Here is a 12,967-nt window from a genome sequence, read left to right as displayed (position 1 = left end):
TTATTTCCAAAAATGTGCTGAGTAAATGAAAAAGACATCTGCCCATTAAGCACAGATGGGAAATACTTGCTAAGAGGTGGGGTTGACGGGTAGCATGTCTGAGTAGTTATGTATAGAGTTTTATTTTTAGTCTTTGTTTTCAGAGTTCCTTTTCTGAAATACTCTGTGCTTGTCATCATCTTCACTATGGCTTGGCTAGCAATCAAGGAATATTCTTTATGAAATGATGATTACCTAGGGAGAAAGAGCAGCTTCTCAAAAGGCTGTCTCCTAAACATGTCATGTCTCTGCTGGTGTAACTTACTGCATAGTTGATTCTTACTTCAAAGTTGAGCTGAAGCCATGACATCCACCATTACTTTATGGACATATCTTTATGTAGCAATTAGTTTGGGATTCTTCACTTCCTATGTCTTATTTGTGCAGAATCAAAACAGCATACCTGAACATAATTGATTCTTTTGGTTTGTGTATTTATAAAAGGTACCAAACTGACTGCCATAGAATATAATTTCAGTGATGTGTCTCTGTATTAGGTACTTAAGTTGATAGTGTCATAGGCTGAGGATGAAGGTAGCTCTTCAGGCCTGTGCAGACAGGGAGACTGCCAATAGTTTAACTGTAATGACAATTCTCATAAAAATGCCCTGACATTCTCTTGCTATTTATCCTGCCAACAAAAGCTTTTGGTGTTACAGTGCTGATATGTCTAGATTTTCCTTGTCAGATGTTCTTGATAGGTGTCAAACTGCCGCTTATTGGGGTTTATTGTAGCTTTCTTTAATACCTCAGTATTTTTTTTTTCTTGTGAGTGCTTGTAGGGTGTGCAGACTTTCTTCTCAATTTTGAAAACAAGTCTATGAAGCATTGCTTTTGGTCATGTTGGGTGCTCTTTCTTGGACTGATATAAATGGCTTATGCTAAACGTTCTTTTAACTTGTGCTGGAGTGTATTAGTTTTTTTTGTGGTGGGGAAAAGAGCCTCTTAAATGTGTTACAGAAGAAATGCAAAGTGAGACCACTAAAAAGAAAAAAATGCTTTGTAGTTCAGTCAGCTGTACCATTCTATCAGACTTGTGTAGGCTGACTTCCAATTGCAAACTTCAGATACTGCAATTGTGTGTGTTCCGATGCTTATCACTTGCTTATATGAGCAGCTCAGATTTCGTCTTGGAAAAAGTGTGTACCCAGCTCTAGCAGCAGTAGAAAAAAAAATATTGAAAATGTGGTTGTCTTAAAAATAAAGAAAAAACTTAAGTAAATCTAAAGTACTGCTTTTGAAAATTATTTCAAAGTAGTACTAATTTTCATGCTTGTTTATACTGATGCAACGATGTGTACTATGTAGGTATGTGGGACTGTAGATTATTTGAAATAATGATACTGAACCTAATGCTTTGCAAAAGCTTTCCCTCCAGTTTGGGGGAAGAAGTTAAACCCTGCAGAAACTTTGCGCTTGTGTGAAGTGTTTCAATGCCATTGGTCTCAATATTTAAGTATATTAAGTATACGCATCAGTAATCTGCACTATTGATATGATAATGTATATGTTGTCCTTGATCTTTTGAGAGTAAATGTGGCTTGGGAGCACTGACTCCTAAGCTCAAGGAACCTTAATGTGTTCAATTCATGAGGTATTTGTCAGGATCAGGCAGCTAAAATATGTCCTTAATTTGCTGTGTAGTTGAAAGATGTAAAGCAGAGGTAGAATGGGAAGAGAGCTTTTAAGTACTTTTTTTTTTTTTTTTGCATTGCCTTATAACAACGTAATTTTTAATAAAAAAAAAAGACATGCAGCAAAACTATGTTGCTGATTTATCCAAGGCCAGGGAAGACCATGTGTTGTCACAAAAATGACCTTCTGGGTCCTTGACTTGCAGATACCAGTAGCACACCTGATGGTTCGGTTGCTGTTGGTGAAGAACTTCCAAGGGCAAGAGTGTGGTGCAAAAACCAAAAATGGAGTGATGTTCTGCTCTGGAAAGAACTTAAGTTTAGCTGTGAAATTAAATGACGTTATGTTTTGATGTGCGCGTTCCCCCTCAAGCGGCAAGGGGCTGGCTCAGGTAGGGAGAGTGTGGAAGTATTTCTGCTGATTACTTTTTATTTCTTGTGGAACAGATGGGAGCTAATAGGCAGCAATGTGAACAAATACATACGGGGGGGGGGGGGAAATATGAGCAGTCTTGAGAGACAACATAGTGGGGTGGGGGGGGGGGGGGAAAGCACCTAAGTGGGACTTCTGTTGCATTTCTTCCTTGCTTCTTTTTGAACTTTGCCACTCTTCAAGTGAATTTGTTCTCTTTTGTTGATTAAAGCCTTAACTTGCTTTAGACTGAAGCTTAAAGAGACAAGGTAACAGATGGGGAAAGACTTAAACTCCTATATTGGTTATTTCCCCTGGTCTGTAACCTTTTGTTATTTCAGAATATATTACATTCAGAATGAAGTTCAGTGGAGCTGCTGTACCACAAGGAACAAGGAGTGCTGGAGTAATAAAGGGATGAGGTAAAGGTTGTGCAAACTTGAGTGAATTTTCAGTTTGCAGACTGGAATGTCAGGTTATGGTTTTGACTCTTGCAGTTTTTAAGTTAAAACACAATTGGAACAACTTTCAGAAAGGGAGAAGCTTGTCCTTGTCTAAGGGCTTTAGGTTTGCAAAGTCTCAATTTTTAAATATGGCTGCAGGTAGTTAGAAGATGTAGTTCTGGTAGAAGCATAAAGCGTATTTTAAAATAGCCCTGATAATTTCTGCCCACATAGTTTTCTCGCCTATTTGGGAATGTGCATTCCAGAGTGGTGATGAATAGACATGATGCAGTTTTGGTCAAGAATATAATCCTGTATCCTTGATATACTTGAAATTATGGGAAGAGAAGTTAGTGTCATGTGGTTAAAGCTGCTGGTGAGGCAGTTTGTTCCACTTAAATGAGTTTATTTTTAATTGCTGATGTAAATACAAAAGCAGCTTTGTGACCATTTTTAAGGTTAGCCTTTGGCTTTCTGGGTGTGGCTTTTTTCCCTTTGATGGAACTGTGCTCTGAGTTATACTTTGGGTTTTTTATCACTTTAAACGCTCAACTGGGGAAGTACAAGGTGAAGTTTAAACTACAGAAGAAAGGCCTTGAAGCTATTTGATCTGAAAGCTTGTCTTTTTTGATAATTCCTTACTTACAAAACTTCCTAAATTTGCATACCAAGTTTTACATAAAATTTGGTCTTAGTTCACCCACAGTGGTCAGTAATTGAAAGTCTACCAAATGGCTCTTCTGGAGAAGGAGCATTTCATTGATTTTGAAGTGTGCCGTTCTGCTCTGTATGCATAAAGGCAACATGCTGCTAGGAAGTTCTGATCTGGTCAACAATTAATGCTCTTGAGCATGTTCGTTAATTCCCTTGACCCTTCCCCTGCTTTGATCTGCAAACAGGAAAGAAAAAATCCTAGCTGTATGTCTGTAGGGTGGGATGGGAAAAGGCATGATAGTTACGCAAATCTGAATACCTACAGAGTTTAATTTGAAGCCTGTGTAAAGCCTTTTGTCCAGTAATTACTCTGTCATTTTGTTCTAGTGGCTGTAGCCAATGTCTCTTCTACCCTGGCTTCGGAAGGGAAGGAAAGGAGACTGGGTGTTGTCTCCTGACTCAGTGAGCGAGAAATGGCTGGGGTAATTCTTCAGCCTGGGATTCATAGTTACTTGGATTGGGGGTTAGGGATGTAGTTTACAAAAGAGAGAATCCAACCCCGCTCCCAAAAACCCATGCTGTTTCAAAAAAGGCTTGCTTCTCGTAGCTTAATTTTAGTATATGGTGATTTGCATCCAACTTTTCCTAAGGCATCTGCAAATTGCAAAATTTTGTGAACCACTGGTATAGTAGAATGGAAATGGAGGGATTGCTACCAGTAGGAAATGAAAGAGGAGGATTGTAACTGGGGCAGCTGTTGGTGCTGGGCGGTATCTCAGGCCTGCTTCTATTGCCTCTTGTCCAGTCTGGGCTCCCCAATGGTTGGTTTCATTGCTGCTTTTTAAGAAGATGAGAAGTTACGATGGGAGTAGAAAGATGTTTCTAGCTTGTTTTGGGGTGACAGGGGCATCCCTGTTGCTGCTGTGTGTCCTTTTAAGGAAAGGGAAAGAGAAGTGTAAAATTGTCTTGCTTGTTCTTCCTTGCTTGCTGATTCTTCTGGCAGTGCTGTTATTTGCTCTTGTGCTTGTTAGTGGCCATGGCTGCCGAAGAGAAGGAAGCAGAGAACTTAGAAAAAGGGAAAGGATGATAAATTGGAAGGTAGAAAAACATGCATGTGCTTTCCATAAAACATGTTTTTAAGTCTTAATTTGATAACAGTGAATCTTCTTTTGCCATGTGACAAGAAACATCTGTAACTTTCAAATATCTAATAGTGTAGCCAGAATGAAGCTTAAAAAAAACCCCACAAAAATACACCCAAAAGAAACCAAACCCCACTCTGTAACTGGCTGTGAATAAGCAATTGTTTGTTACCCACTAAAGCAGCTAGAATTATGGAAGTGATTGCATGTATGTTGTTATGTGGGTGATGTTTCTACATTCATAGTCAATTAATAACCCATGAGAAGAGACAGACATTTTTACTTCATTAGCTTCTCTTCTTGCCTGCTCCTTTTCCACCTCAAGAAAGCCATCACCAATACCAGACTGATTCCTTGATTCAGTTCAGAGAAGCTTTGCAAACAAAGGAGATACTTTGCCCTGAGGATGAGAGCAGCCTTAAGCTTAGGCTTTTGCTGCTCCTTAACCCTTTGTATTGTCAAGCAGCAGCCTGAAGGTGCTGTTTTAATGATTGTACTCTTTCTGACAGGAGAGTTTGCTTAAAGTCCTCTCACTGCAATGCCTTGGCTCTGCAACGCTGTGGGACACCTGCTCGGTTGGTTCACACAATTACTGAAATAACCCATCCTTTTTCTTAGCCCCTGTTCCCCCCTTCACATAATTGTTGTGAAACTGAACTTTCACAATCACTTCAATCTTTCTTATTAGTCGTGGTTAATTGTAATCAATTCATGTAATATAGATGCCTAACAAAAGGGAGCCAAGGACTGATGAAAACAAAGCAATTAAATGAGCTGTAGGAATATGCTCATTGGGATGCGGGAGTTCATCTGTAGGTCTGTGGGCTACTGAATGCAGTGTAACGGCTTGGTATAAAAAAGGAAAGGACTCTTGTCTCCTGTCTTCTCCTGTACTATATTGTTCAGAATTTAAATACTGGTAGCTTTGGCTAATATTTCTTAATATGTTTTTTCATTGTACATCTTTGACTTACCTTCACAACTTCAACATTACCTGGTTTCGAGTTCTGTCAGTGCTGCATTACTCAGTTTTGTAATTGGATGTAAGGACAATTGTAGCACGCTAACTTTTTTCATTGTCACTTAGTTAATTAATGTGTTAGCTTTAGAAAGAAAATTTTTTCAGGAGGAAAATCCTGTAGCAGACTTATGTGTATATATGTGCAAATAAATAAGGAGACTGGGAGACAATTGGTGTGAGGTAAAGTGTCAAAGCATACTAGACTGTGCCTGCTTTAACAGGTCCCTCTTCCGCTTCTTCAAGGTATTTGGGAAAACTAGGTAAATGAGTGCTCCATTTCATGGTGTAGTACAAAACTAGGCATAGGTTGGGGATAGTCCTTTTTGCTGAGGAAACACAATGTGTTTTCCACTTCCCATACTTGCCTGATAAGAAAGTTCAGGAATGTTTTCCTTGCTGATAACTAAATAAGCCTTTCAGACACATTAACTTTAATCTCTATGGTAGTGTTTGTTACCTTGTCCTCCCATCTAAATCTCTAGTCTGCCTCTGACAGGGTATTGCAGTGCTGCTCTTAATTCTCGTTCTTTCTCTCCCATTGACGACTTGCACTTTTTTCCTTATTCTCTCAATTTAAAACCACTGCACTTAAAAACCCTAAACACGACCCCCCAAACAGCCTGATGTGTCCCCGTTGCGCACTTCTAAACAAGCTATTTGTTACTATTGTCTCCTTGCTCCAAAGTCAGTAACCACTTTCTAATCAACAAAGTTACTCTTTTTCAAAGAACTGCAATATTTAACATTATTCACCATCTCCTCCTCTTTAAACTCCTGCGTTTCTGTATCCTTGGCTTCTAACTTACTTCCTTTGAATGTGTAAAGTTAATGTGAGCTTAGAGTTGTAATGTGTTCTGCAGATGCTGTAGCAGCCATGTGACTGCTAAAATTGACTCTTCTTAACTGACAGTTACCCAAATTGGGGGTGGGGAGAAATGCCATCTGTGTGTGTGTGATTGCTGAGGGTAGGCAAGGATGCTTAACCCAAAATTTCTTAATGAGAGTGGTTGGTTGAGATGCAGCAGAAGAAATTTTGTACCTATAGAAAGAAAAAAAAAATCTTACTGCACAAAGCGATAAACTTCTTACTGAGGTTCAGGGAGGAAATGTCAAGGAAAAAACCCCATGGAATACTGCAACTACAAAAGTAGTTGTCAACTGCTTCTACTAGGCAAAAAGGCAGTGTGTGTTTGTTTGGAGTACCTGTATTTCAAATCTTAATTCCAGAAGAATTTGGTAAACTAACCATAAAATGTATTCTTTTATTGTGGCTGTGTGGGCTTTCAACAAAACAAAAACCCCATAACATTTTCAGGAGAAATTAACCTATGTGTGCTATTGTTTTATTGTCAAGCTGGACGATGGCAAAGACATAATTCTGCATCTGTAACTGGAACTGTCATGCAGAGCTCTTAAACATGTATTTGGTCTGATTGGTATTTGAAAGCTTTGAGTATTATCTTGGGTAAAATAAGCCTGCTCTGTCTTAGTGGGATACTGTTGCCTATCCTGAGGCTCTCATTTGACAGATCTTCAGAGTGTAACAATCTAAAATTGACATGGTGCAGTGCTTCGTAACTAGGTTATGATTTTCTGGATTAGAAACAAGGTAAGAGGCATTCTGGCTTAAAGTGAGGTGCTTGAATGCTTTGATTGCTGCTCTGATGTGTAGTAACGTTGGTAATTTTTTGATGGTCATACCTTATACTTGTTTGCATTTTGGCTTTGTATTTTTTAATTAAAAAGCAATGGTCAGGTACATAAGCCTGATACAGGTTTCTTATGTAAAACTAATACAGTATGATTTTGTTTTCTGTTGTACTGATACTGTGCTCTTGTCCTCCCCCAAGGGAAAAAACAAACTGGAAGAACTCCAACTAATGTTCTTAACTGAGTGATAAAACAGTAACACCGACCTGCATATAAGAGCAGAGGTGGAGGCTGTTTCTGCAGTTGGATGATTGGATTTGGTTTCAGGAATGTGCTTTAAATGTGACTTTAACACAGAATCACAGAGTAAATAAAGTTGGAGGGGACTCTAGAGATCAGCTAGTCCAAACCCTTTGTTCAAGGCAGTTCTCACTAAATCTGTTTCTAGAACAATTGCAGAACAGCGAGGTCAGAAGGGAGCTCTGGAGATAATCTAGTCCAGCCCCATGCTCAAAGCAGGGTCAGATACAGCAGGTTGCCCAAGATCCTGCCCAGTTGAGTCTTCAACACCTCCAAGGATGGAGATTCCACAGCTGCCTTGGGCAGTCTGTACCACCATTTGACCACCTCTGTGGTTTTAAAACAAACCAATCAAGCAGGTAATATCTGATTGGAATTTCCCAATTGCTGTGAAACTGTGGTCACAGCTGTGTATGCTTAATGAACTTCACTTGCATACCTCACTATAGTTTATTTTACTTTGATGTGAGGCTGTAGTTTGAGCTTTTGTGTTAACAGGGCTGGCTTACAAACTGTGCCACTGGCAGCTGCTGTTGATGATTTTGAGATGAACGAAAGGGGAGCTGGTACAGGTAGAAACAACAACATACATAATCATAACACTTGCACAAGCATAATATGAGGGAGAGGGGTGTTTTTGAGGATGGAAACTAGTAGGAGGGCAGTGTGTGCTGCTTACGCAGTTACTTGTGCTAAAAGAAGTGCTTTTCCAATTGCATCCTGAGATTTAAAGCATTAAAATATCTCTGAGTTTCTTAAAGATCTTGGGTTTGAAATTATTTGGAAAAAAATCACATCTGAGCTAAAGTTGATCTTTATTTAAAGAGAAGATAAATATTTTCAATTACATATTTGAAAACTGTACTCTAATTTTGGATTCTTTATGTCCTAGTAATACTGACCTAGGTCAGTATGGTAGAGAAATGACTTAAAACTAAAAGCAAAGTGCAAGCTATCTGTGCTTCCCTTTGGCAACATCTCTTGGCAGGGGAGAAACATGGCTTGCCACTTTGCTTTTTACCCTTTCTGTTCTGTTGTGATTTTGGTTCTGTTTTGCCAGCATACTGGCCTGGAGTAGTGATCTGTGAAACGCTGCTTGCCAGCGCTTTGGAGTTTGTGATCCTATGTGATTTCACTGCCAGCTGGAAAGCAAAATGGAAAGAAGCAAAATGGACAAGGATCCCAAACTCTAAAGCACAGTTTTCCCATGCCTTACAGGTCATGAAGCTGGTGAGCTTTGCTTAGCTGCTGCCTGATACTGTTACCAGGGTGTTTGAGTGGTGCTCTTCATCTGAAGTAACTTGGCCTAAGATCATTTTAGGTGTATTTCCATTTGGGTCTTACATTCTGGTTTGTTTTGCCACCTTAATCCTGTGTGTCAGCCTTCTGCCATTCAGGGATAATGGTATTCACTAGGCCTGTATCATAAATGCTTCTACAAATACTCAGACTTAATTGGATCTTTAATCCAGTATTTAATTATTTCACTAAAATGCAATATTCCCCCAAATTTCTGCATATTATTCTTGTTCAGGGCTTTTTTTGGAAGGAGGGTCTGGTGTTCTGTGTATTGAGCAACAGCAATAACAACAAAAAGGTTTTATGACCCCAGGAGATCAGAGAGCTAGCTGTCTGTGATGTGTGAGGCTTGGACCTGAGAGGCCATTCTGGAAAAGTGAGTCATGCTAAAAAAGAAGTTGGGTACTACATGGGATGAACTAAATACTGAGCTGCTTTTTTTTTTGTTTTGTTTTTGTTTGGAGAGAATAGTGTGCTGAAGTTGGAGCAAAAATGACTGAGCAAAAATATCTTGCACAAAAATTCATCAGGAAAACTAACAGAAGGGACATTTTTAGATACATGCAATGTCTATGTGTTCAAAATATAGCAAGTAATCTTAGGGATTTTAGAGCAGGAAGCACTGGGAATTGTATTTAGTAAGGTAGCATCCCATGGAGCGGCATGTGGTTGTATAAGAATTGAGCAGCATGGTGAAACAGTCTAGCTATTACTAAACATATATATTAAAATTCATTTTAGTCCTAGTATTTCTTCTCAAGGTTGCTATTCAGGGTGTAAAGATACCTACTGTCTGGACAACAGAAGCCATGTCCTGTTGTAGTAGAGACTTTGTACTTCTAGATTGATCTAAGTAAAATTAAGTTCATTTAATTAACATGCAGTGTTGAGAGTTCTGTAGTCTTATTTTTTTAATTTTGATTGTACATTGTAATCTGAAGACCAGCTTTACTAATGATCTCTTTCTTAATACAGGCTTTTCATGAAGTAGCCTGTTGAGTATAGTGTTGAGGCAAGTGTTTTGGAGGAGTGGGACTCTTGCCTGGAGCTTGGGACCTGTGCAGTGTATGAAAGAAGGAAAAAAAAAAAAAAAATTGATGCTCACTGCTTTACTTTTAGGTGTTTAGTACATCCGCTTGAGAGAATAAGGTTAATATTTGTTACCAAAATAGATGGATGATGTCGCTTCCATGGATGTACATTCAGACAGAAGGTGAGACTAGAGACATCTCAGCTTCAGTGATGAATGACAATTTTTTTTTATTTTGTACAAATCTCACAGGAGAACACCTTAGTGTGGGTGTCTTCTCTGCTGAGCATTGCTGTGTAAAAGATAAACAAATAGCATCAGGTGCGTGTTGTTTGTCTCTGCAGCAGTCCCTGAGCTGTTCTTCTGTCTGATCTCTCTTGAGTCTTTTCTCAAAAATACATTTAGGGAAACAGTCCTTCATCCTTGCAAGGAGTGATGATGATCAAGTAAAAAAACCAAGGATACAGGCTACTTGCAAAGTCTGTCACAGAGATACCACAGTTCTGAGTGCAAACGGCCAGCTTTAGCAGTGTAGGGTTTGCTATGCTTATCCTGCCTCGGAGTACCCTCCTCTTGGACTGGCTATACTTGCTCTAATATTTGGATCCCAATATCTGAAATCGCTCACATATCTCTAAGGTACTCTATAGAGTAGATGTGGTGTGTTGCATATGTTGTATAAAGACTGTGCAAGACAAAGCTCTCATTTTTATTGATAAAATCAGTCTGACAATAGGATTCTGTCCTTATTGCACTAATTGGAGGGGAACAATTGTTAAAATTGCTTTTTTTTTTAATAGTCAGACGAAGGCTTGTGTTGAGACAATTGGAGGGTATCTGTTGGAATTTAAGGTGGCTGTCGTTTGACTAGGCAAGGACAAAGGTGAGTGTCTGTAGGAAGCCTTCCTGGTCAGTGTTGGAAACAACATGCTGCTCCAACAGAATGCTGAAAGATGCTGTGTGGGGGGAAATGACATCTTCATCCCTGCGCTGGGCTGGCTGAAGAAGATTCAGGTTTCTTTTCTGAACTTCCTCAGAAAGCTGTTTGGTTTGGATATTGACTTTAGGGTTTGGTTGGGTTTTTTTAAGTGAATGATAACTATCACCCCTTAGATACCCAACAAACCCACAGAAGTTCATGTAACAGTTGCAGATTATAATTGTTACAATAAGCACTTAATTCTTGTTCCCACAAGCGCAATCAAGATGTATTGATTCTGCATTTAACCTTTAAAATTTTGAAGTTCAGTAGCATCCTACTGCTGAAGTAGACTTCCCCAAGAATAATTGAGAATTAATTTTAGAAGCTAAATAGAAATATAGATAAGGTGTATGAATGTCTGGTGTGTCCTTCTGAAGAGATTGACTCTGAATACTTCCTTCTTTTGAAACAGCCTGTTACTGGTTCTTCTTTTTCTTCTCTTTTTTTTCCATGTCTTCAATAAGAAGACTATTTCTCAACGTTGTTAAAATTTTATCAGGACAATTAGGAGTGTTTTTAGATGTCGGCATTTTATTAGAAGTAAGCTGTACACAAGAGCTACAACATGAAGCTGCAAGTTGGGAGCAAAGATAGTGTTCTTTATATGGCTGTGTTTGTGACCTGGTCATTTAGTTTCTTGTAGTTTGCTTGCTGTAGTTGAAAGGGTTAGAGGAGGGACTTGGATCCATCACAGATAGCTTTCCTCTCTATTGTGTTTTGTGGAGAATAGAAACAATATACCCCCTGAGGTAGCAGAAGTAGTTGCTTCATCTTGTCTTCAGGACAGCTGTCAATGCTGATCTGCAAAACCAGGTTTTTAAAGATACTAAAAGTTCTTTATTGTTTGTGCTGGCTAGAGGAAAAATCTGCCTGTTCTAAATATGATTTTCTCTGAAAATGTAATAGTCTCATTGTCCTTCGTGAGAAATGTGTGGAAATGGGTAACAACAGTAGGTATTTAACACTTACTGTTTATTCATAGGAAATTACTGTTGAAGAAATAAGGTGATTAAAAATTCCTTTGACCTCGTGTCAAAACTTGATCGTAATTGATCAAACAATTGCTTGAAATTTAACATGTCATTCTTGACACTTAACTTCTTATGAAAAGCAGTTCAATTAAAACAAGAAAGATAATTCCCCTCGTAAGTCCCACTGGACTTGAAAAGAAACACTGGGAAACTACTCTGGCTTTGATTTCAAGAATATGTAGGAGCTTTGGCCTTAGTCTGAGCTTTTCCTCTGGGTGTAGAAGTCTAAAGAAGTAAGTGTTATCCTGCAAGAAACTTTACCTTGGGAACCTTGTGTTATTTTAGGTATAAAATATTAATTTCTGTGGCTGTTGTTTGAATCCTTCCACATGTGAACTTGAACTGTCTTCTCAAGCCCGTGGGTAGCTCCAGTGCTGTTCCTGATAAACAGCTTTTCCAACTGCAGCAGAGGTAAACGAAGCAATGCTATTTGCAATGCTGACAGCATTGCTCAAGCTGGTAGGCAGCAAGGCTTCCCCCCCCCCCTTCACAATGCTTGAAGGAAAAATTTTGATGTATAAGTAAGGAATTAATCCTTGGGGGAAATTCAATCTTGTGTATGTGTGCATGTGCCCAGATGCATGTGTGAAGGTAGAAGACGTGTATGAGAAAAGGCATGGTTTTGAAAAAGAAAAATGAAAACCCTGGCCTTTGAGAAGCAGGACAGAAATGTGGTGACAAGGGGAATAAAAAAATGTTTGTTGTTGTTTGAAGGACCCTTGTAGCCCACAAAGAGAGCTTTCTGGAAAGAGGTTTACTTTGTGTTTACATCTCGGAGCAATTTCAAAGATGCAAAGGTTGAACAAGTCTTGATACTTCCTAGACTCTGAGCAAATAATAGGTTGCATTACTTTCATATTGATGAATTGCAACTTCATTTATGACTTTATCCTTTAAATAATAAATTAAAAGATAAACACAACACCCTTCCACCCACCCCCTAAACACATCCACTTGCAATATACAGGGCTGGGAATGCTACCGTCTGTATAAGGATGTTAAAGACGAGCTTAAGGAAACTCTTCATTTTAATAAAGTATAAGCATAAAATAGATCTCTTTTTCAACACTGAAGTTGTGATACCATTATCTTCCTATTCTTTTTATTCTTAAAACATGTAGAAAACCATAGGTAATGTAGACATAGCATCTGGAGTTTGCAAAGTTCAAATGCTTGTTGCAAAGTTGTCCACTTGCATTTCAAAGGTTCTTAAAGGTCTCTGTTAAGTTACTCTAACCCTAGACTGTAGCATCTTGGTATTCTCATGTATTCCTAGTTTCTGGGGTGTTGGGCTGTGTGTATTTGTCAGTTCCTGTGGAGTCACCTTGAT

Source organism: Egretta garzetta, unplaced genomic scaffold, assembly GCF_000687185.1.
Source record: "Egretta garzetta isolate BGI_Z169 unplaced genomic scaffold, ASM68718v1 scaffold287, whole genome shotgun sequence".
Classification (NCBI taxonomy): Eukaryota; Metazoa; Chordata; class Aves; order Pelecaniformes; family Ardeidae; genus Egretta; species Egretta garzetta.
Note: the sequence above shows the minus strand (reverse complement) of the source record.